General features: G+C 40.7%; 1 protein-coding gene across 2 annotated transcripts in view; it reads left to right on the forward strand.

The window, feature by feature from the left end:
- AFF2 (ALF transcription elongation factor 2) overlaps positions 1-21,205 on the forward strand; it is a 563,946-nt gene that overhangs the window by 182,354 nt on the left and 360,387 nt on the right. The window lies entirely within an intron of this gene.

Below are 21,205 nucleotides of genomic sequence, written 5' to 3' on the forward strand. Positions count from 1 at the left end.
GACCAAAGCCTCATCCCAAAGGAATGAATTGCTGTTTGGATCCCAGCCTACTGGTCCCTGGGTGGGGGACATATTTTGGGTGACCCTCAGGCATCACCCTGTAATCGGCTGCCTGCTACACTTCAAGCGCTTGATTGGAAGAAGCTACTGCTTTTAGCTTGGATTCCTGTTACTGGCTACTAAACGCTTGAAAAGACACAGGAGTCATAGACAGTCTGTATTGTTGCAGATCGCAAGTTAGTGGTGTCTGAATTAGAGAAGTCTAGCCATATGTAGCCTCTGGCTCTTCCTTTATACACACCCAGCAGATGTGTTGCTTTTAGAGGATGATGGGGACTCAAAGGAAGGGGGGGTGGCACTGTTGGCTGTATTTCCAAAATGCGTATATTTAATCCTGTTTCACTTCGGAGGTGATTGTGTTTTGTGTGTCGTTGCTCATCAGATCTTGTCACGCTTCCTCCTGAGTATCTCTCCAGTCTGTCTCCACTTCACCCTCTCTGTCTTCCTTGCACCTGGAGCATCTCTCACCTGGACTGCTATGCTGATCCTCCTAGCTCGCCTCTTCCCCTCTAGTCTCATCTCTCTTTGCAACCATTCTCTGTCCAGGCTGATTAAGTGGGTATATCTGACCATGTTTTGGAGTCTTTAGTCCCCTTTCATTGCTTCCAGGAAAAAAGTCCTAATGTCTTAGTCCTGCATTCAAAGCTCTTCACCGATTTCGTTCTCCCTTTCTGCCCTCATGTTTCCCCACTGCTCTGATGCAGATGAAGTCCCAGCTCTGTGTGGCTTTACCTGTGGTTCCCTGTTATGCCATTCTTTATTATGCTTCTTTGCTTTTTGTGCCTGCTGTCCCCTCAACCTCGAGAATGTCTTTCCCTATCTCCCTTGTCTTCCTGGTGAAGTCCTGTTTCTCCTTCAAGTCTACTGAGTTTGTCACTTTCTTTGTGAAAATGTCCCCAATTCCAACAGGCTTAATTCCAAACCGTATCCTCTGGGCTCCTCTCATGCCTTCTCTGCACCTTGACTGGCACATATTTCCATCGTGTTGTGGTTACTTGTTTATGTGTCTCTCTTTACAAGACTGTGAGCTCCATGAGAGCAGGGGATGTTTCATTCTTCTCTGTATCCTGAGCGCCCAGAAATGCCTGGCACATAGTAGATATTCAATAAATGTTTATTGAATGAATGGATTTTAAAAACGCTTACTTGAGTACATTTCCCAAGTTGTTAAATCACTCGGAGAACATGAACAAGGGTCAACAACCACTAGAAAGGCATCGTGTTATATTTCCTTAATTGTATTCTGTTTCTCTGTATCTTATTCTGCTCTGTTCCTGCAGTCACTTTGGAGATCCTAATCCTGATTGCTATCAGATAAATTAGAACAGGGTTGGAATAGTTAAAAAAGAAAAAAGAAATGTGCTTTCAAGGAGGAACACTATCAAGGGACTCTGGGATATGGCTCCTGTTCCTTCTCTTGCCCTGGTACCTGCTGTAGTTCCCTCTTTCCACAGCAGTACCATCATGCAGGACTGGTCTGAAAATAACAATGGCCTATCAAGAGGACTGACAGCCTATGTCCATATCTCACTAGTAGGGTGGCAGGTCATAAAGCCAGTCAAAGCAACTCCATGGTATATCCTCTCTCTTATGCATTCACAATATGGCTGACCCAGATTCAGAAATGACTTTGTTACTCTTGCTCAGTGCTCTGACACACCAATGGGAGGTTCATTGCCAGAGAGAGTCTGAGCTTCATTAACTCGGGAGATGATTATCCAAGGAACAACCTAAATGCATGCAGCTTTTGGTAATGATACAAATAGACTGTGGTTGAGTCTTGCGTAAAAAATCATGGGTTAGGTACAATAAAGTCATATTAAGAGATTAGAGAAAGAAGTACTTTATTTTAAAAGATAGGTCTCAAGGAAAAATTTGAAAGGTATGTAGTGAGGCGTCTAGGGTCAGAAAGTAAAGAATATACATGCAGGGAGAATGTGACAACCCAAATAGGAGGAAAAGGATTAAGAGCCTAAAGAGAACTTAGAATGGGTATAGATTAAAGTGTGGGGCATCAATAAAGACAGGTTGGAGCATTATGGAGCTTTGAACCTAATGGAATTTATGTGGCTAAAACTCTGACCAAGTCTGGAGATTCATCCTATTAAATCTTGATGTACTTTTCAAAAGCACTTAGCATTAGAATTCAGCCCTAGTTCCTGGCGCCAAGAATTCCAGGCATTGGGTTCTGAGTTTCAAGTCATAGAAATCGTCTCTGATGAGTGGTAGCATTACTTTGTTATTCCGAAAAAGGCATATCCATGGAGCAATCTCAGTTTTTTCCCCGTGGCTCTAGTTACAGGTGCATTAGTCAGGTACACTAGTAAGGAGTGAGGACGATGAGAACTCAAAGCCAGAAAAATACCAAACTCTAGGATATAGAAATTATCAGAAACAATGATATTTGTGAATCAGCTAAACCAAACTGTTACTGAAATGCATGTGTGAGTGCCCGCATTCGTGTATTGCCAATGCTGGTATATCGTGGGTAACTTAGAATTATTTCTTATCCTTGAAATACATCCTCAATCCTTAGAATTTCTGTACCAACAATGAGGATAGTGGCAGTCGAACCGATTTTACTGAAAAAGGGCACCTTTTTAATCGAAGTATCGTTTAATAAATTGTTCATTTGAAAAGTGAATGTTACAAAATTTGCTAACATGTTAAGAATCTGAGAAACAAAAAGACTGATGTATTATACAATTGGGCTTAGGAGAATTTTTCTGGGAACTGCATCTCAAACAGTCAAAGGCCTATTTATATCAAGTGGAAACTGAGGGTTGCTTGCAGATGGTGTTTTATTGGGAGATGAATTTGTTAATAAATGTAGTTTTATACATGATTTCATTACAGATGTTTTTGTTTATTTTTTCATTAAGATAAAATTAGCTGGTGCAAATAGATTTGCATTTTGGTGCAGTTTATTACTTGAATTGTTTGGCAAGTAAATAATTGCATGCAAATGAATGGATCAATACCATGTATTAATTGTCTGCATCCTAAAGTCAATAAACTTTCATAAGTACAATACTAACATGTGGAGTGTCATCACCCTTAAAGATTATTTGCTTTAAAAGTGGCTCTTGGCTATGACCTAAGGCTATCTAAGGCTCTGATTGCCCTAAAACTAGGATTCAGAAAAGTTTGGAACTGATGTGAATGATGGGATTTGCTGTAGTTTATTTTAGGGGCTAGTTTTGTCAACCAGCTGAAAAGTTATAGCCCACTATGGTGCCTCTTTTTGTTTATATGTTTTGGTTTATATCCTATGCAGTGAATATTATTAGCGTAATTAGCTTTATTTATTATGAGTTGCATAGCATAGGTCTCGGTGTGAACACTGCAGAGAATGCTGGGAACTTCCTCTTTGTGTGCTGAATGTGTCTGGACAGCTACACAGAAACCGCAGGGGTAGCGACTTCATAGAACGGAAAGTTCTCCAGTTGCTGTGTGCAACCAGGCCGAGCAGCTTTCATGTGATGCAAGTCTGGAGTCTATTGTCCATTCCTACCTACAGAGATACAAAAGTGTCCAGTCTTCCCCCCTACTTTGTTGGGAGTGAGTGAGGACCTCTCCAAAAGAAATCACACTGTCACGGACCCAGGAGAGACTTTTGCTTGTCCTTGGCATTGATGCCATATGCATCGTTTCTAGACGATGAAAAAATATTTGCATCTTCTACCAATCCTTCACTTTGTATTTTCTTTTCAAATTAATTTATAAAAGCCACAGTTTGCAATAGGAAATAACAAACATCGTGTAATTTGTGGCAACATGGATGAACTAAAAGATATCAAGCTGAGTGAAGTCAGTCAAAAGGAAAGGGATCGATACAGAATGATCTCTCTCATGTGTGGGACTTAAAAATACACAGTGAGGGATCAGCACAGGGTCAAAGGTAACACAATGGGAGAACTGAGCTACACAGTGCAGTTCCTGGATGTGTGTTGGGAGGTAGAGGTGTAGTGTTCTCGGTGAGAGGGAGGGGGCACACTGGTGATAGGTGTGATGTTGGAATTGTGTGCATGGGAAACCGATATTAATAGCATTACTTACTACAGAATCTCTCTATATTTTTTCAAGACCTGAGATTCACAATAGTATTTATGGCATATTTTCATGCATACAATGTTACAGTGGGCTGAAGCGATAGCACAGTGGTAGGGCCTTGCACGCAGCCAGCTTGGCCGAGCAGGGTTCGATTCCTCTGCCCCTCTCGGGGAGCCTGGCAAGCTGAGAGTATTCAATATGCCAAACACAGTAACAATAAGTCTCAAAATGGAGACATTACTGGGCCCGCTCGAGCAAATCAATGAACAACGGGAGGACAATGTTTGATTTTGTTTGTAATGTTACAGTGCCAAGTCCACCAATAGAATGACCACTTTTCTACACCACTGCTTCAAGGTGCCCTCCAAACCCCTCTTTCTTCAGCCTTTAGTAAGCGCAGTTCTGTAAAGCAGTTATCAGGGGTTTTTTTGGTCTTTTTTCCATTTATAATAACATTATTATTATTATTATTATTATTCCCACACTACAGCAGTCGCTCGGTAATTTTGTTTTCCCACTCCCTCTTGCAACTCCCTGGTTTTGTTGGTATGAAAAATTATTTTTCTTATCATGCTTATTCAGACTGGAGCAATAGGTAGGTCGTTTGCCTTCCATGTGACCAACCAAGGTTCGATTCCTCTGTCCCTCTCAGAGAGCCTGGCAAGCTACCGCAAGTATCCCACCTGCATGGCAGAGCCTAGCAAGCTCCCCATGGCGTATTCGATATGCCAAAAATAGTAACAACAAGTCTCATAATGGAGACATTACTGGTGCCCGCTCAAGCAAATCAATGAACAGCAGGATGACAGTGCTACAGTGCTATGGTCTTCATTTTCTACTTTTAGTGTCTCTCTAAACTATATGTAGCAGCCCTAACTGAGCATCAGGAAAGGATGGTGAGGAGTTAAAGCACAACACGGAGTTTTGCATTCATTGTGATGGAGAGATTAGAGATGCTGAGAGAGGATTCAGTGGATTGCTACATTTCCATAATTAGGAAAGGGTCCTAGAAAGAGGACATTGACCCCATCCTCATACCTACTATAAGGCTGAGCCACCAGATGGCACAGAGGAATAACCCTTGAAGGTTTCAGAGAGATTAAATGTGAATTAATTATGCACCTGACCTTGAATTGTGGGTGGAGTCATAGTAGGTCTGGAGGGATCTGCAGGTCAGTTTGTGTGTGCACAGGAGCAATGGGTGGAGAGAAGCATCTACAAAAGGGAGATGAAAACATACAAGGCTATATATATATTATATACTATATATATAATATATATATGTGTATATATATATATCACAGTCCTCAGGCCAGGTTAGTCTTCCTAGCCCCAGCAGGGTCCTAGTCTCATCGTTACTTTTGGGTCATGACAGCATTTGTCCATGATTGTGCCCTTAATTTATAGTTGAGTATCATGGCACTTTGGACTGGCCCATTTCAATGCCAGGGTAGCTCACAGCTTGCCCTGGGTCCTTTCAGTCCCTCATCGGGACCCTGCTATTGGGGTTCTAGGAACTAAGGGCAGCTGAGTCAAGAAAGCAGATGCCCAGGAGAAAATATTATTCAGAGTCAATCCACTCCCAAGTTACAAAGCATAATATTAACTGTCTTCCTGTGTCCATACAGAAAGGACATTGCTTTAAGGTAAACTATGCAAAGGACATATATTATATTACAAGTTCAGTGTCCTTAGAAGGATCTGATCTTACAAGCTAACAGAATCTGATTAGGGAGAAAAGGTGATTAACTGGCTGTGGAGGAGAGTACAGGAAAGAGTTTACAGATAAACAGAGGAATGGGAGTGACTCGGGAGCACTGTGATGGGTATAAACCGATAAACCTGAGCTCCCTGTGGCAACGTTATTCTACACAAGGCCTATTCTGAGAAGAGGAGAGGGTGTCTGAAGCACTGGATGTGTAGGACCAAAATGAAATATGTCTCAACAGCTCTAAAGACTAAGTATCTTGATTTTCTAGAGGGGATGGCAAAGAGATTTTGACATTGAACTTGAAACTTCACTTTTCCAATGGCTGTGTGGGGGTGTCTCTCTTAAGGAGCTCTCTCTTTCTTTTTTTTTTTGGCTTTTTGGGTCACAGCCGGCAATGCTCAGGGGTTTCTCCTGGCTCTGCACTCAGGCATTACTCCTAGCGGTGCTTGGGGGACCATATGGGATGCTGGGAATCGAACTCAGGTCAGCTGCGTGCAAGGCAAACATCCTATCCACTGTGCTATTGCTCCAGCCCCTTAAGGAGCTCTCTTAAGCGAATTTTCTCACCAATTCCAGCAGTCATTTCTGAGCTCCTGTGTTTTACTCCCTTGTGAGAGAGTGAATGTCATATCTTCTCTGTAGGTACAGGATCCTCTTCCATGTGCTTTCCCATGACTCTTTCTTAGGCTGTCCCGGAGTAGTCCTTTGAAGCCAGCTTTTCTCAAGCAAAGACAATATGGCTGTCTGTAAGCCCTTTAGGAAGCCTTATGGGGACAGAGGTGAAAATCATGTAAATGGGGAACCATGGCATAGTAAATGGGCCAATCTGTAAGATGGGTGATAGGTACCTGCAGAAACAAAACACGAGACCTTGGTCAGTAAAAGGCTAAGAAATATAAAACACAGTTCTAAACCTCCTCCTCCTCCTTCTTCGCCTCCTCCTTCCACTTCTTCCTCCTCTTTCTTCCTCCTTCTCCCTCTTCCTCCTCCTCCCTCTTCCTCCTCTTCCCTCTTCTTCCTCCTCTTCCATTTCCTCCTCCTCCCTCTTCCTCCTTTCCCCTCTTCTTCCTCCTCTTCCTCCTCCTCCTTCTTCTCCTCCTTCTCAATTCTGTATTCAAAAGTCACTCCTAGGTATTCTTGGAAGACCATGTGTGGTGGTACGGATTAAGCAGGGGGATTAGCTGCACACAAGACAAGTTCCTTAACTCCTGTACTATGACTCTGGGTCTTTATCCCTGGTCAGGAATAGTTCTCAATTTTGAACTGTGTAGATCACCATAAATCTTAGTTGTTTTTCTCCTCATTTTCTCAAGTCCTGTTCTCTTTTTATTGGGGGGGGGGTGAGTTTTTGGAATGCCTCCTGATGCTCAGAACTCCTTGCTCTGTGCTCAGGGATAACTCCTGTTGGAGAACTCGTGCCCATATCTGGTGCTCAGGATCAGATCCAGGTTGGACACATTCAAGTCAAGCACCTACTCATTATACTACTTCACGGTCCCTCAAGCCCTATTTTTTTATAATTTAGTATCTAACTTCCATTAATATATTTTTTAATTTTTTAAATTTTTATTAGTGAGACACTTATTCTTTCACACACATATTTCTTTTATAATGCTATATACAACTGATCCTAAAAATCTGAATCCTGGAACAGTGTCATATACTTCAATATTTAATTTTAAAGTTGTATCATACTCTAGTTTCAGCACATCTGTCATGGTTTTAAATCTCATCACTGTTTACGGTTTTGGGTTGGACTGTAGCCCAAAGATTGATTTATTCTTTTTCTTCTGATACTCACATCTTTTTCTATTGATGTTCACTTCTATTATTTACATTTAAGTCATCATTGATAATAATACTTTAAACGTTGCTATTCATTAGTAATAATAGTGATTGTTCAAGACAGCTGAAAGTAAATTTTAGATGAAGTCTACTGAGATATAGTTTCCAGGTCTGGCCTGGATTTCCTTTGTGAACAAGAGACAGAGATTTAGCCTCTCTGGGCTTCATGTTTGTGGAGTGTAGGTCAGCGTATGGAGCACTCTCTTCCAGCTGTAAAGGTCTGAGGATGTCACCCTCCTTTGTGTTGAAGTTCGAACCTGCCTTGTTCATAGAGTACCTTCTCCAGCTCATCCTTATTCTACAGGAACATGGGATGATAATAGTTCTGCTTTCACACCTTACTTAGAAACCTGAAAAGAGTTTGGTATTTTTGGTGGGGGGAGGAGCACACTTTGCTGTGCTCAGTACTTCCACCTGGCTCTGTGTTAGGGGGATCACACCTGGTGTTGTTCAGGGCCCAGCTGTGGTTCTGGGCTTTAAACTAGGTTCAGCCTTATACAAGCACACACCTCAACCCTTGTACTGCCTCTTGCTGGATAGTGCATTAATTTAAGAATGTCATGAGTTTTGGGTTTCATGTTAGGGGTTTTGCCAGTGATCGGTAACTAAACGGAGATGCTGAAATTGGGGTCTCATGTGAAAGATTAGTTTTGTTAACTATTGGGACCCTGTGGCTAAGCTTTTACCACTGTCAACTAATTAAATGGATGGCTTTCATCGTGTTCATTTGGGTCCTTCTCAGCACTGTTAAGCTGAAGGGGGCAGACTCTTTAACAGCTTACAGTTGTATGAACTGGGGGCATTTCCCAGAGTCTAAACCAAGCCCTGTCAATGATTTGGGGAACTGACTATTTCAACCTAAATGATATTTGAAAATATCTTAATTCTTCAATGTTCGTCTGCAATAAAATCTGAAATTAGTTGCTTAAATTCATATACATTTTCTTTCTTCTCAGGCATATTGGCATCAACAGGGTCAGGGTTTGGTTGTTTGTTTTGGGGCCATGCCCAACTGTGCTTAGGGCTTTACTCCTGGCAGAGTTGGAGGGACAATATGTGGCACTAAGATCAAATCTGGGTGAGCCATATGCAAGGCAGATGTATTACCTGCTTTACTATCATTCCATCCTCTGGGTTTGGGAATATTATTGAGGCATTGAACAGAACTTTTGTCTGGAATGGGTACTATCATATTTAGGCTTTACTTTGAAAACACACACAAAGAGCTATATGCTGCATTTTACAGAAAACACCAAGCTGTGATCTGAGGAAATAGCCTTCTAATCCTTTTGTCACTATGCACTAACATAATGAAAGATAGAGAACTTCTATTTTCACAGAACTTCCAGGAAAATATTTTGATGGTTTCAGTTTGCAATAATGTGATAAGCCTTTGTTACGTGCACTCCAAATCATCCTGTTATCATTGAGTATATTGATTACCTTAGTATATTCTGAACCAGTCATAAAAAAGACTGTTCAAATTCTGTGTGAAAGAATAAGAAAAATTGGCAGGTTAATAGCCATATTGATTCAACTCAATATTGAATATGAAGAGCTTTGGAAAAGAGTTATAAAAGTTTTGATGGTGTTGTAAATCTCTTTGATATTTTAATTGATGTGGAAACAAATAATATTTAGTTAACTTTATCTTTAAAGTAAGTACTATGCTTTGTTTGCACTTTTTAATTTTGTGACAATAGCAAAAACCAATTATCTTTATTTATCATGTCTAGAAAGATTTTCATGTGTATCACCTTATGTTTCCATTGCTTTGTTGGGCTATAACTGATAAAAGTTGTATATACTAAAGGTCTACAATTAGATATTTTGACATACAGTTATAGTGTGAAATAATACTCACTGTCTGGCTAAGTAGTATATCTATCATCTTCCACAGTTAGCACAGCTGCATTTGTGAAATGAGTACAGTTGCAATCTCACTACCCTTTCAGTTTCTAGTGTACAAAACAAGGCTGTTAACTATAGACATATGAGATAGAGCACATGTTGAGAATCAGAAATTATTCATCATGCATAACTAATTTTTTTTTAAAAATATACTAGTCAAACACCATGAGGTACAGTTGTAGACTTACAAATTTTTGTGCGTGGTTTTCAGTTATACAATGGTTGAGTACCCACCCCTCTATCAGTGCCCATTCCCCACCTCCAGTGCTCCCAGCATCCCTCCCACCACCCACCCCCCAATCCCACCAAGTAAATGGTGTTGGGAGGACCCTCCCAGGATGAGAGATGCATGTTGAAAATAGACTAAAGACCGAACATGATAGCCACTCAATGGCTCTTTTGCAAACCACAGCACACAAAAGAAGAGAGAGAACAAAAGGGAATGCATAACTAAAATTTGTATCCTTGGTCATACACCCTTTATCCTGTGTGGTTATCTAATTTCAGTCTTGTATTGATTATTTCTTTTGCACAGAAGGAGAAATGCTATATCTGGTGTGGGAGTGGGGGTGTGTGGCTGGAACAATAGTGCCGTGGGCAGGGCACTTACTCTGCACATGGCTGACCCAGGTTTGATCTCTGGCTGCTCATTTGGTCCCATGAGTCCATCAGGAGTGATCCCTGAGCATAAAGCCACTAGTAAGCCTTGAACACAATCAGGTGTGGTAAAGGAAGGAAAGGAGGAGGGGAGAATGGGAGGAAAGGAAGGAAGGAGAAGGAATTAAAGAAGAAAAGGAAGGAAGGAGGGAGCGTGGGAAAGGAGGGAGGGGGGAAGGGATGGAGAGAGGAAGAAGTCTCTCCCCTGAGAGATTGAGGGTCATTTACTTAAAGTCACACAGGTACCAACTGATCTTCAGTGTCATTTCCACAGTGTATTTGCTGTGCGGTGTGCTACTGTACATGTATGGGTTAATGTTTTTCAAAGTAGCTTCTCTAATGGCATATAAGGGGCAGGAGAATAATGAGCTGAATTCAGCTTAAGTTGAAATTCCCTTGCTGGGTTCATATTTCAAAAGTTTGGGGCCAAACATACCCAAAGAGCAATTTTTCTTGTGGTATTACAGGTTACAGTCATGTGTTTTTCATTTGTAAATATGGTGAGAAGTAGTGTTTTTGCAATATTCCTAAATGAGGAACATATGACACAACTTGTTTGGGAACCTTTGCTTGGTTCATAAAGTTTCTGAGTTTTTATCTGTTTGGTAGGACTTTAGCAGAATACTCTGACAACACAGCTAAAATCCAGACTTCTTTTACTGAAACCCAACCACCTCAAGATAAACATTAGATGTGAATGTGAGACATCAGTAAAAGTGGACACACAATTACTGTAGAAGGGTTAAGACCGAGCTCAAATGGTTTAATCACCCAAGTAGATTAAACTTTAAGAAATTCTCCAGGGGCTGGAGTAATAGCACAGTGGGTAGGGCGTTTGCCTTGCACACGGCCAACCCGGGTTCCATTCCCAGCATCCCATATGGTCCCCTGAGCACTGCCAGGGGGTGATTCCTGAGTGCAGAGCCAGAAGTAACCTCTGTGCATCGCTGGGTGTGACCCAAAAAGCAAAAACAAAAAAAAATGAAATCCTCCAGTTCATCAAATTGCAAGCATAGGTAGCAAGAAACAGAAAGGATTCCTGGCTTTAATCTATAGATCCTAAATTGTTGAGCCTGCCTGTGGCTCAGGAAAAGAGAACAAAGAATTCCCAGACAATGACTAATAAAATTACTGCAAGAATAAAATAGCTGATCTTTGCAACTCATACAAGACTCTGGAAGTAAGAGGTCTATTAATTTTCTCTAATTATCATAATAAAATATCCAGGAACTAAAACAACAGGAATGGATTTAGGTGGACAAACTTCTCTAAATAAAAAATTGTCAGCTTTGTGTGCTGTATGATGAAGGCAGGACCTTAACTTTGCTATTATAATATGAGAACGGACAGATAATCAGTAAAATGAACGGGTGTGTGTATATGCCATTAAATTTTGACAGATAAATATTTGAAACTCACATCACATATTTCTGTCTTTCTGGAAATGTTCTTTTGATTTTGGGCCACACCCGGATGTGCTCAGTGTATCCCTCTGACTTTGCACTCAGGAATCACTCTTTCACTCCTGGAAGTCTCGGAGGAACATATGGGGTCTCAGGGATTGAAACCGGGTCAGCAGCGTGCAGAGAAATCCCCCTATCTGCTATACTATCTCTCTTGCCCTCTTCTAATTTCGTCCAAGTGTTGTATAGTGCAGAAACGTTCTAAACTCAAGAGGCATACTAAAACAGGCAGTGGGCTACATTTTACTCATAGAACTCAATCTACTGACCTATTGGCTATATCTAGATAAGCTTAAAAAGACAGCAAAAGGCATTTGACTTGATATTCTGGTCAGCAGAAGAAAAATGACTTTGTAGAGAGAAGTTCGGAACATTAGCCATACAATTTTTAGGAGGCAGAATCCTAAAAATCAGGAAAGGTATTTGTAGTCATATAGAAATGCACTGTGGTAGTAGAAGAGAAGGTCTTTAAGGCCTACAGATGGCTTTTGGGTTCAGGATGAGAAATATTTTTTGCTACCACAAATCAAATCTCTATGCACAAGCATCTTTTCCACAAATGACCCAATGAGTTGAAGATAATTTTGTCTTTGCTTTCTTTTTTATTTTTTTTGCTTTTTGGGTCACATCTTATGATGCACAGGTGTTACTCCTGGCTCTGCACTCAGGAATTACTCCTGGCCGTGCTCAGGGGGCCATATGGTATGCTGGGGATCAAACCCGGTTGACTGCAACCAAGGCAAGCGCCCTACCCCCTGTACTATTGCTTCAGCCCCATATTTGCTTTCTTAAGTTGGAGTGCCTGAGTTTCTAGAGAAGACTTTGCATGCCCAAACATGGGCTCAGAATGAAATGCAAATAAATGACCTCAGAGACTACCGCTAGAAGCACATTGTTCCCATAGATTCATCCAAGGGAAAAGAAGAATCTAGTTAAAATCTGAATCCCTTGGAGGATTACATTATACATTTTCTCAGGTAGGGGTAGTAAGTAAGAATGTCTAAGATTCTAGGACTAGAAAATATTCTTTTATAACCTGTGACTAGAATGAATGGGTTAATGGTCTATCACAGCCCCTACAGCTTTTTCATAACTGACATAGAGGAATGTATGTACACACATGTGTCAGTGTCTGTGTGACCTGTGACTGAGGGATCCGAGAAAACCAGTGGACCCTTGAGAATAAAAAACTAGAGAATGATAGCTTTCTGATTACTTTGTGAAGGTTGCTCCCCACCCCAAATTCCTGGGCAATCTCTAGGTTCTGAGGCAACTTGTTGTAGTGATAAGTTGTAGTGATAAGATAAAGCCTCTCTTTGGTTAAGATGAGAAAGACGAGGTTGAGTTGAGGCTTCAAGAAGTTAAAACATAAGGAATGATGGGAAAGAGAAGTTATATGTCTGCCAGATGAAATAGAGTCTATGAAAGCCTTGGGAGTTGGTGAGGATTCTATGCTATAAATATGTCATGATAACACACTGCTTGGAAGAATGCTTAAACTTCCTATTTCACCACATATCTGACCTCTGGAACAGTTTCAGAGGCCACTGTCTATACAGGCTACAGTGTGAATAGTGATTCCACAAGTTAGTTAAGCATATGGATCAGGCCCACCTGTTTGACCTTCCTCTGTTAAAATGTTCATTTCATCAAGATCTTGACTCAGTCTTCCTAGAGGAACTGACTTCCTCAGGATGATCCAGAAATGCCCTCCTGGGCATCTGCTTTAGTGAATACCAGGATGCTCATCCTGAGTGATGTTTCACCAGTTGTTTCTCTGCATCTTGACTCTGTTTATTTAAACATATGTGAGCTTTAGATCCTTCAAAGCTAGCAGGACCTAATATCCCTCACCAGGCAAGATAGACAAATATAAATGACATATATTGAAGACTTCAATCTGAATCAGTCATCTTCTCTGAGAAATTCTGGAGAAAAAGGTCTCATTGGATATTTGGATATTTGAGTCAATCTTTTTTTTTCTTTTTTCTTTTTTTTTGCTTTTTTGGGTCACACTCCTGGTAATGCACAGGAGTTACTCCTGGTTCTTGCACTCAGGAATTACTCCTGGCAGTGCTCGGTGTATAATATGGGATGCTGGGAATCGAACCTAGGTCGGCTGCATGCAAGGCAAATGCCCTACCCGCTGCGCTATTGCTCCAGCCCCCTTGAGTCAACCTTTGACCTAAAGACAAGCTTAAGAATATTTTCAAAATAGGGGCCAGAGAGATAGTAGAATGGGTAAAGCATTTGCCTGGCACACAGTATATTTGAGTTTGATACCTGGCATCCCATATGATCCCCTAAGCACCACTAGGTATAATTCCTGAGCACAGAGCCAAGAGTAACCCCTGAGCATCACCGGGTGTGGCCCCCCAATTTTTCAAAATAACATTTTAAGTTTTTCACATTTAGTCTCTTATGACAAATTAAGATTTTTGAATCTGAACATATTATCATATGAACTGCCAGAAAGATACTTTAGATGAGAATATTTATAAGACCTTTTATCTTTCTAATTCATCAATTCAACACACTGTTATTTCGAGGGCACATTATGTGCAAGTCACTATGCCAAGAGCCAGCAAACTTAGATGGCGAAGCTCTGTTGCCTGATATGAAGTGGCTTGAGTCAGAGGATAGAGACACAGAGAGAGAAAAATCATAGTGAAATACAATAGATGGTTTCTCAAGGTTTCTGTGGGAGCTGAGAGCTTGCCTGAGAGTGTCTGAAGTGTTCAGAAAAGCTTTTTCAAGGAAACTGTAACTTGTCTGTAACTCTTGGAGTGCGATGAGAAGTTTTCTTCATGAAGAAGTGGCTGTACTGATATTTCCCACAATGTAAATCCACACCAAGTTGTAAATGGGTCAGATGAGTTCCAGGAATTCATGAGACAAAATAATTTGCTTTGTCTGGAGAGCCACGCAGGGAGATGTACTGGAAAGATAAGGACTTTATGCCAACTCCAGGTCATAAGGAGATTTTCTGTGTCATAGATAGGACAGTTAAGATTTTTAGCAAAGTCTTGTTGGAGTGGCAATTGGCAGAGGAGAAGGAGGAAGGTGAAAACATGATGGGGTTTGAGGCAGAAAGGCATTGAACAAGCGATTGAAAGAGTCCAGACAGAAATGCTAGCATGTTGAATTAGAGCCTCTTTTAAGATATATATATTTTTTGCTTTTTTTTGAGTCACACCTGGCAATGCACAGGGGTTACTCCTGTCTCTACACTCAGTAGTTAGCCCTGTCGGTGCTCAGGGGACCATATGGGATGTTGGGTATTGAACCCATGTCAGCCGTATGCAAGGCAAACGCCCTACCCGCTGTGCTATTGTTCCAGCCCCTAAGATATATTTTTAAGGTTGGCTTGATGATATTCAGTGATTAATTAGATGCCTCCACTGAGAATAATCCAACTGAGGATATGAAGTGCTCCGAAGTTTCTAACTTAGGATGGTGACACCATTAGCCACAACCTTTTCTTATATTTTCTTTAAAAAATGACATTGTTATTGAGATACCAGAATTTATAATACTGTTAATCACAATTTCATGCCTATATCATTCTAACACTTGACTCATCACCAAAGTCTGTTTTCTTCCACCACTGTCCCAAGGACATTTCCAAATACCCACCTTGACAAGTCTTTCCTGATTTGTTTTTCCTTTAGACTCAAACTATCTACAAGAGAATATTCCTTACATGAAAAGGTGGTATACCATTCTTCTCACCCCCAGGTTATACTTCTCAGCAGGAAGACACATCTTTTTATTTTGGTAGATTGAAATAGGGTTATTGTGACTTGTTTGTGATAAAAATTGTTACTTGACTTTGCTTTCTTGCCTTTATTTGGTAGTCACAATTATGATTGTGTAGTTTATAATGACTTTTATGTGTCATATCTATAATCTGTAGATACTTTCATATATATGAAATTACTCTACAGAACTAATGATCATGATTACTAGCTAATAATGACCTTATGGTAATGGGAGCAGGAGAAATCATGAGAATTAAATTCACAATATTTTTTTTTTCCCCCTTTATTTTATTTTATTTTTTTTTAAAGTTGTAGATTTACAATTTTTTGTGCTTTGGTTTCAATTATACAATGATCAGATACCCATCCCTCCACCAGTGCCCATTTTCCACCACCATGGATAATATCCCTCCCACCCCCATCCCCCCATCCCCCCGTCTCTGTGGCAGGGCAATGCCCTGTGTTCTCTCTCTCCTTTTGGGTGTTGTGGTCTGCAAAAGAGGCATTGAGTGGCAAACATGTTCAGTCCATAGTCTACTTTCGACATGCATCTCCCCTCCTGGGAGGATCCTCCAAACATCCTTTATTTGGTGCTCCCTTCTCTATCTGAATAGCCCTTTCCTCTAGGATACCCGGCTGGCCTCTAAGTTATGGAGTAATCCTCCTGGTGCTGATCTCAGCTATTCTTGGGTATTCATCTCATACTTTGTTACTTTATATCCCCCAGATGAATGCAATCTTTCTATGTCTATCCCTCTCTTTCTGACTCATTTCGCTTAGCATGATACTTTCCATATTGTACCACTTGTATGTAAATTTCATGACTTCATCTTTTCTAAGAGCTACATAGTACTCCATTGTGTAGATGTACCAAAGTTTCTTTAACCAGTCATCTGTTCTTGGGCATTCAGGTTTCTTCCAGTTTCTGGCTATTGTAAAGAGGGCTGCAATGAACAAACAAGTGCAGATGTCACTTCGACTATACATTTTTGCCTCTCTGGGATATATTCCCAGGAGTGGTATTGCTGGGTCAAATGGGAGCTCAATTTCTAATTTTTTGAGAATCGTCCATACTGTTTTCCAGAAGGGCTGAACCAGTGGACATTCCCACCAACAGTGAAGGAGTGTCCCTTTCTCGCCACATCCACGCCAGCATCGGTTGCTTTTGTTCTTTTGAATTTGGGCCAGTCTCTGAGGTGTGAGATGGTATCTCATTGTGGTTTTGATCTGCATCTCCCTGATGATTAATGATGTAGAGCATTTTCTCATGTGCTTTTTTGCCATTCGGATTTCTTCTTTGAGAAAGTTTCTGTTCATTTCATTGCCCCATTTTTGGATGGGGTTGGATGTTTTCTTCTTGTGGAGTTTAACCAGTATTTTGTATATCCTGGATATCAACCCCTTGTCAGATGTGTATTCGGTGAATATCCTTTCCCATTCTGTAGACTGTCTTTGTATTTTGGTCACTGTTTCTTTGGAGGTGCAGAAGCTTCTTAGTTTAAGATAGTCCCATTTATCTATCTCTGTTTTCACTTGCTCGGCCAGTGGCGTGGCATCTTTGAAGATACCATTAGCTTCAATGTCATGGAGGGTTTTGCCAACTTTATCTTCAATGTACCTTATGGTTTCTGGTCTGATGTTGAGGTCTTTAATCCATTTTGATCTTACTTTTGTACATGGTGTTAGGCAGAGTTCTGAGCCTATTTTTTTGCATGTAGCCATCCAGTGATGCCAACACAATTTATTAAAGAGGCTTTCCTTACTCCACTTCACATTACTTGCACCTTTATCAAAGATTAGATGAGCATATGATTGAGGAGAGATGTCAGTGTATTCAACCCTGTTCCATTGGTCTGCAGTTCTGCCTTTGTTCCAGTACCATGCTGTTTTAATTATTACTGCTTTGTAGTACAGTTTGAAGTTCGGGAGGTTGATTCCTCCCATTTTCTTTTTCCCAAGAATTGCTTTAGCTATTCGTGGGGGCTTATTGTTCCATATAAATTTCAAGAGTGTTTGCTCCATTTCTTTGAAGAATGTCATGGGTATCCTTATAGGGATTGCATTGAATTTATACAATGCTTTCGGTAGTATTGCCATTTTGACAATGTTAAGTCTCCCGACCCATGAGCAGGGGATATCTTTCCATTTCCTCATGTCCTCTTTTATTTCCTGAAGTAGCGTTTTGTAGTTTTCTTTGTACAGGTCCTTTACTTCCTTAGTTAAGCTGATTCCTAGGTACTTGATTTTCTGGGGCACAATTGTGAATGGGATTTTTTTTTCATGTTGCTTTCTTCTCTCTCACTGTTTGCGTATAGGAAAGCCATGGACTTTTGGGTATTGATTTTATAACCTGCAACTTTACTATACGAGTCTATTGTTTCTAAGAGTTTTTTGGTGGAAGTTATTGGGTTCTCTAAGTAGAGTATCATATCATCTGCGAATAGTGAGAGCTTGATTTCTTCCTTTCCTACCTGAATGCCCTTAATATCTTTTTCCTGCCTAATCGCTATTGCAAGTACTTCCAGTACTATATTGAACAGCAGTGGAGAGAGTGGGCATCCCTGTCTCGTCCCTGATCTTAGAGGGAAGGCTCTCAGTTTTTCCCCATTGAGGATGATGCTTGCTGTAGGCTTGTGGTAGATGGCTTTAATTATGTTGAGGAAGGTCCCCTCTATACCCATTTTGGCTAGGGTTTTCATCATAAAGGGGTGCTGGATCTTATCAAATGCTTTCTCTGCATCTATTGATATGATCATATGCTTTTTATCTTTTCTTTTGTTGATATGGTGGATTATGTTGATTGATTTCCGAATGTTGAACCATCCTTGCATCCCTGGGATGAATCCTACTTGGTCATGGTGTATGATCTTTTTGATGAGTAGTTGGATTCTATTTGCTAGTAGTTTGTTGAGGATCTTTGCATCTGTGTTCATCAGGGATATCGGCCTGTAATTCTCTTTCTTTGTGGTATCTCTGTCTGCTTTTGGTATCAGTGTGATATTTGCTTCGTAGAAACTGTTTGGAAGTGTTTTTGATATTTCAATTTCGTGGAAAAGCTTAAAGAGTATTGGGAGTAAGTCCTCTTTAAAGATTTGGAAGAATTCACTAGTGAATCCATCCGGGCCAGGACTTTTGTGCTTGGGGAGACTTTTTATTACCATTTCAATTTCCTTGATGGTGATAGGTCTGTTCAGGTATTCCAGGTCTTCTTGGTTCAGCCTTGGGAGTCTGTAGGAGTCTAGGAATTTATCCATTTCCTCGAGGTTTTGATGTTCCGTGGCATAAAGCTTCTCAAAGTACTCCCTGAGGATCCTCTGAATTTCTGTGGTTTCTGTTGTAATGACCCCCTTTTCATTTCTGATTCGGTTTATTAGGGTTTTCTCTCTCCCTTTCTTTGTGAGTTTTGCTAGAGGCTTATCGATCTTGTTAATTTTCTCAAAGAACCAGCTCTTGGTTTCATTGATCTTTCGGATTGTTTTTTGGGTTTCCATCTCGTTAATCTCTGCTCTGAGTTTTATTATTTCCTTTCTCCTGTTCGGGTTGTGCTCCTTTTTTTGGTCCTTCTCCAAGCTCTTAAGCTGTGAGGTTAGGTTACTTATGTGTGCTCGCTCCTCCTTCCTGAGGAATGCTTGTAGAGCTATAAACTTTCCTCTTAACACAGCCTTTGCTGTGTCCCATAAGTTTTGGTAACTCGTGTTCTCATTTTCATTCGTTTCTAGGAATCTTTTGATTTCCTCTTTGATTTCCTGTCTAATCCACTCGTTGTTCAATAGTGCACTGTTTAATTTCCAGGTGTTTGATTTAGTTTTCTGTTTTTGTGTGTGATTTACTTCTAATTTCAGCGCATTATGGTCTGAGAAGATTGTTGATACAATCTCTACCTTCTTAATTTTATGGAGGCATGTTTTGTGGCTCAGCATGTGGTCTATCTTGGAGAATGTTCCATGTACGCTTGAGAAGAATGTGTATTCAGCTTTTTGTGGATGAAGTGTCCTGTATATATCTACTAAGTCCCTTTCTTCCATTGTTTCCCTCAAATGAAGTATGTCCTTGCTAAGCTTGAGTCTGGTTGATCTATCAAGAGGTGACAAAGCAGTGTTGAAGTCTCCCACTAGTATTGTGTTGCTATTGATGTCTTTTTCCAAATCTATGAGTAGTTGTTTTAAGTACTTTGCTGGTCTCTCATTAGGTGCATATACATTTATTATTGTAAGTTCTTCCTGTTGTACAGATCCTCTGATCAATAAGTAATGGCCTTCACTGTCTCTTATGACCTTCCTCACTCTGAAATCAATGTGGTCTGATATAAGGATGGCTACCCCAGCTTTTTTATGGGAGCTGTTTGCCTGTAGGATTGTTTTCCAGCCTTTGACTCTGAGTCTGTGTTTGCTTTGACTATTGAGATGCGTTTCTTGCAGGCAGCAGAATGTTGGGTTCAATTTTCTAATCCATCCTGCCACTCTATGTCTTTTAATTGGTGCGTTTAGCCCATTGACATTGAGAGAGATTATAGTTATGGGATTTTGTCCCATTGTTATGTTAAAATTGGGTGTATTTGAGGGGCCTTTCTTGCCTTAAAGTAGCCCATTTAGTTGTTCTTGTAACCATGGTTTTGAGTCTATGAAGTTCCTGAGCTGTTGTTTGTCTGTGAAACTGTGTGTTGTTCCTTCTATTATGAATGAGAGTCTTGCTGGGAAAAGTATTTTGGGGGAGGCATTTATTTCATTGAGTTTTTTTACTATGTCCCACCACTGTTTTCGGGCCATGAGGGTTTCATCAGAAAAATCAGCTGTGAATTTTAAGGATGCTCCTTTGTAAGAGATTTCTTTCTTCGATCTTGCTGCTTTCAGAATTTTGTCTCTGTCTAAGGTTTTGGTCATTTTGATCAGAATGTGTCTTGGGGTATTTTTATTCGGATTTCTTCTAGCTGGTACCCTTCGGGCCTCCTGAATGTGGTCACAAGTTTTCTTCAGCTCTGGAAATGTTGTAGCAATGATGTCTTTGACAGTTTCTTCTTCATCGAGGTTTTCTTCCTGTCCCTCTGGGACTCCAATAATTCTTATATTACCCCTCTTGGCTTCATCACGATCTTCTCTTGCCATCTGTTCCCGAATTGTGAGTCTCTTTTCCATTTTCTGCTCTTTTCGGGAGAGTCTCTGAACTTCATCTTCGAGCTCACTGATTCTGTTCTCAGCCGCTGTTACTCTGCTGCTGAGGCCTTCCACTGAGCTTTTCAATTCGCCTACGAGATTTTTCAGGTCTGACATTTCTGATTGCATTTTCCTCATTTCTGCCTTCAGATCCTCTTGTCTTCTATTGGCATTGGTTTCCATTGTTTCTTTTAATTCCCTAAGCATCCTAAGTAGCTCCCTTCTGAATTCCTTGTCAGAGAGGTTGTCTAACACTACAGTACTGTTGGTGTCATCTGGGCTAGACTCTTCAATATGAATGTTTGGTGGGCTTTTGCGTTGCTTTACCATTGTGAGAGGTATGGTTTAGTCCTTCACGTTCAGTGTTACTATTCTGCTTGATATGCAGTGTGAGTTAAGATAGGCTTATGAGTTATTGGCAACTGTATTTCTAGTGGCTGAGCTAAAATAGAGAAGTTTCCATCTAAGAAGTTAGCTTATGGTTCCTATGGCATATGTAGTGGGAAAATATTTCGCGGTCGCGTTAGCGGCCGCGGCTCCGGAAAGAGTCCCTGGCACTGGGCGAGGAGTTGGGAATGTCTCCTGTTTGGAATT

The sequence above is a fragment of the Sorex fumeus genome, unplaced genomic scaffold (genome assembly GCF_029834395.1).
Source record: "Sorex fumeus unplaced genomic scaffold, SorFum_2.1 ptg000075l, whole genome shotgun sequence".
NCBI classification, from domain to species: Eukaryota; Metazoa; Chordata; class Mammalia; order Eulipotyphla; family Soricidae; genus Sorex; species Sorex fumeus.